The sequence below is a fragment of the Dasypus novemcinctus genome, chromosome 8 (genome assembly GCF_030445035.2).
Source record: "Dasypus novemcinctus isolate mDasNov1 chromosome 8, mDasNov1.1.hap2, whole genome shotgun sequence".
Classification (NCBI taxonomy): domain Eukaryota; kingdom Metazoa; phylum Chordata; class Mammalia; order Cingulata; family Dasypodidae; genus Dasypus; species Dasypus novemcinctus.
Genome location: NC_080680.1, coordinates 88,933,049 through 88,937,910, shown reverse-complemented (window position 1 = coordinate 88,937,910; position 4,862 = coordinate 88,933,049).

Sequence of the window (4,862 nt, the reverse complement as noted above, 5' to 3'; positions counted from 1 at the left end):
GTCCCTGTCCCGCGAAGCTGGGGCCCCGCGCGGGCCTGGGGTGGGAGGGGGCGTGCAGCCGGCCGATTTACATTCGGGGGCCGAGGTCCGGCGAGAGGGCGACGGGTCAAGGGCGCACAGCCAGGCACAAGAGTTTGCTCTAGAAAGGGGTGGGGGTGGGGCTCCGTTTGAAGTAGTCTCGTTAGATTTGGCTCGGGTGGGGGTGGTGAGGGCTGAATTCAGTTATAAAAACGGCCCTCACCCAGCCTCTAAAACGGTCCTGTCCCAAGGACCCCTTTATTTAAGCCTCTATCTCCCGCCCCGGCGTCCCCCTTTTTCGTCCCCAAACGTAGTTTAAGTGCCAAACAGCCCTTGGTTACTAAGTAGCAATTACTTTCCGCTTTTCTGTCGCTCAAAGGCGCACTTAGCTTTAACAACCCCGGGGGATTTGCTCGCTCTGCTTTAAGCGCCGACTGTGTGCCGGCAGCGCGCACGGTGGCGCTAGGGACGCGCACACCCGCAGATCCTGTGCTTTGAAGGACCGCCGTCAGGCAGCCAAGACCTGCGCGCCAGCAAATCACTGCAGTCATGTGACAAGCGCCGCCCTAAAGCTCTGGCCCGGGCTCTACCTCGGCCCTGGGCAGTGGCAGAGGTACCCTAACTCAGCCGGGACCAATCTAGCAAGAGCGGGATTTAGAGGCGAAAGTGGCTCGGCGTGGCTAGAGCGCGGCGGGTGGGGGGTGGGGGGGAGGCAGCCGGAAAGGCGGCCTTGCACGCAGCGCTGAGGAGCTGGAGCTTTATCCCCGAAGGGGAGGGAGCCCTGGGGAAGGATGCGAAGTCCTAGAGTGGCAGAATCAAATCCGCGGCTTAGAAAACTCAGGCGGTTGAGAAACAATGGTGGCCCGAACCAAGACAGAATGGGAAAGGAGAGAAAGAAGAGGCCAAGACTAGATAGCTCAGCTTCCAACGAGGTCGAAGCACGTCGGCACCCTGATTTGGGTGCTGGATTCAGAGCTGCCCGGGGTTGAATCCCGACTCCATGCTTTCTGGCTGGACGACCCTAGCCCGTTTCCTGATCTGTAAAGTGGGTATCACTTTCAGGGTGGTGTGAGATTGACATTACACAATGCTTAGCACAGCGCCTGGCACTAAGTGAGTTTAGCAAATTGCCAAAGTAAAATAACCATAATAACCAAAACATTACTATTATTATTATTTCAGTTTGGCAATTTGCTAAACTCATCAATGTGGGAGGACTGGGGGTGGGGGGAGGGGGGAATATGGGAACCTCATATTTTTTAATGTAACATTTTGTGTGATCTATGTATCTTTTTTAAAAAAGATAATAAAATTTAAAAAAATAATAATCAAAACACTAAACTAAAAATAATGCTCATGCAGGTGAAGATCCTGTACCCTCTGTGGGTCCACCTCTTTTGCAAGTAGTTTGCAATGATGTATCAGCATTCTTGAACATGTTCTTCCCATTGACCTGGTAACTCCGCAGAACCTAGCCTAAGAAAGTAATCAGAAAGGAGACTTTTAAAAACCAGCAAGCTGTTCATGAAAATATTATTTATGATAGCTGTCTGGAGAATAATCAACTTTAAGGGACCAGCCAAATGAATCAGGGTGTCTGCCTCTTCTGGAATAGCACACGGCCACTTTTCCTTGCCAATGTATTTTCCTACTCATAGTCAAACAATAAATTCAATATCTGTTTCAAATTAAAAAGAAAAGAAATTATGTTTTCAAAGGATATTTATGCTCAACCACTGAGCTACATCCACTCCCCTCAAAGGATATTTAAACATTCACAATATGATGTGAAGTGAACCCTGCAGTTTACAGAACTGCATACACATTATGATCCTGGTTTTGGAAAGAATAAATACATATGCACAGTGGGCTCATGGAGGGTTTTTCACTTTCTCTCCTCTTTTCTAATTTCCTGTGATGGGCTTGTATGACTTTAACATGGAAGCAAGTAAGCTTTTTTCCCCCCGGTCTATGACCTAGTGCTGCCTCCTTGAAAGCCTGACAAGATAATGATGGGAAGGCACTGGGAACACTGGGGCTAGAGTCGGGTTTGTTGCTTTTTGTCAATGCCATGCAGGCAAAGCCCTGCCAGGAATAGCTTCAGAGGAAGAGGAGTGGTCCCATATCTTTTCATCCCAAATGAAGTCTGAGGCCATAGAATCACCTCGAGGTTCTTGGCTTTGATTTGAGATGCCCCTTTACCACAAAATAAATTTTTATACTCACGTGGATTTATGGACCTATTCTACTCCCCAAATCTGCCTCTGTCTGTTAGAAAGAAAGCTGCATCTGTAAGAGAACAAAAGCTCACTGATTGTGGAGGGGAAAAGAATTTTATTAACGATCTTGCAAGAATGGGCCTGGACAAAATGGATAAAATGGCCTGCGTGCCAAATGACAAGAAAGTGATATTTATAACCTAAACCTAATATTCAGGTCCCTCCCCTGTTCTCCACTGACTGGATATTTCAGGGATTACAGCCTATCTGAGAGGTCTAACTAAGTTACACAGTTCTGCTCTCAGATGGCCCTCTGGGTCTTTCTACATTCCTGCGGTCTGGGCAAGCTTGGCCTTGTTTTCACTGCTGGCCCGCTTTTCAAATTTGGCGCGGCTTTCACTATTGGACCCGCCCCCACCTCTCACCATTGGTCCTTCTCGCTTTGGCCCCGCCCCCTCTTCTTACCATTGGCCCTTCTTGCTTTGGTGCCACTTTTCAAATTCTTGGCGCTCCAAAGCCACTAGAACCCCTTTCCCTCTCTTCTTGAACTGTAAAGCCGGCTCTGGCTTCCCCTTTGTGAAAATCAAACTTAACCCTTCCTACATATCTACCCACAATGATACCAGATGGTATGATCATTGTTGCTTTAGAATACGTTTTAATGCCTGATCACACAAGCCCCTGACATTTTTCTTCTTTTCCAAAAATTTTTTTGCCAATTCCCAATCGTGTATTTTTTTTTCAGATAAATTATAGAATGATGTTGTCAACCTCTGAATATCCCATAAGACTTTTGATTAGTGTGGCATTAAATATATTAAGTTGGAGAAGAGCTGACATTTCTAAACTAAACTTTTCACTTTAAGAATGAGATAAATGTCTCCATTTTTTCAAGCATTTCATTACACTACGGTTTTGCAGTTTTCTTCACCTACTACCCGTGCAGTTTCTCTGCTGGCTAATGCCACTGTTTCCCCAGTGCACTTTCTAACAGCTTATTGCTTGTGGCATCTTATCTTGTAACCTGCCATCTCACTCTTATCAAATTATTTCTGCATTCAGCAATGTCATGTGTGCCTTGGGGGCAGAAAGCCACAGTGGCTGCCTCAGTCCTTAAAGGAGCCAGTTTTCCTTCACAAATGCTTCCCGTCACCTCTGACACTTCAGCAGGCCAGTTACTGTCCAGGCTTCCCAGCTCAGCTCAAACATCACCTCCTCAGGGAGGCTTTTCCTGACTGTCACCAGAACTAAGCGGGGACCCCAGTTATAACCTCCTGGCCCCCCGGGGACACAGGAACCAGGCTATCTGGGGCCTACCAGAACCTGTGATTCCCACGAACTGAGCCTTCTGGGAACTCAGTCAGGTCCACACTCCAGACCTCTGGACCCAGTTCAGTCTGTCTCTACCCCAAATCCTGGGCCATTTACAATCCTTTATCCTGCCTGCAAGAGGTGACACCCTCTGCTGCCTTCATGAGACTGAAGAAGTTTCTTCGGGCACTACAATGATGGGGATGATGATAATTAACATCAGTCATATCTCCAGTGATTGACCATTCCAGGCACCACTCTAATGCCCAGTGTAAACTATTATTACATCACCAAATCCTCATACAACCCATGAATTAGGCACTATTATTATTCCCCTTTTAGAGATGAAAACATGGAGGCTCACGGAAGTAAACTGACTTGCCCAAGGCTGCCAGGTTAGAAAGTGGCAGAGGTGGGATTCGAACACCAGGCAGACAGATTTCAGAGCACGTAAGCAAGGCACGATCATCAGGCCTCAGGCAGCTGCCCTGTACCAGACTCCTGGGGTGCTCCTCACTGTCAGATAGAACAGGGCAAGCACAAGTGCCTGGACTGTCAGTGGCCACCCCTTGACCACGCAGAGGTGAGTACTGTGCGTGCCCCAGCCTGGCCCAGCTGCTCCCTCAGCAGAGACACTGAGGACCCCAGGCTGAGGGCCTGAGCCGCAGGCCCCCTTGGCTCCTGGCTTTGTCCCTTCTGGCTCAGATCTGCATAGTTGGTCTGTCTCTCCCCTTCAGGCGTGTTCCAGACCCTGCAACTTGTGATCTTTTCACCCCCATGCCTCCCATGAGGTCTGGCAAGAAGTAGTCACATGGATGCCTGCTGAAAACCAGATGAATGAATGCATGCCTCCAAAGGGCCAGACCCCGAAGAGACTTCATGACTAAATGCAATGGCCTGACTAAGGTGCTCTATTATAACAATTCAACCAGCATTTATTGAGTACTTGTTTTATGCACACCAGAAAGGGCTAGTGTTGTTTTTCTGTGCATTACAAACGAATATGTTACAAGAGCTGGGGTAGCGTAGGATATAAAGGTGGAAGCTCTGAGTCACACCGGTCCCCGTTCACATCTTTTATTTTTTAAGTAATAGGGAGGTTTGGGGGGGGGGAAATACTTTGGTTAGTAGTAGTTTTTTTAAGATTTATTTTTATTTATTTATTTATCCCCCCCTTGCAGCTTGTTCCTTTTCTTTTGCTGTCCCTTCTCTGCGTCCATTCGCTGCACATTTTTTCTGTATTGGCTTGTCTCCCTTTGTTGTGTCATCTTGCTGCGCCAGCTCTCCATGTACCATCAGCTCTCTGAGGTGCAC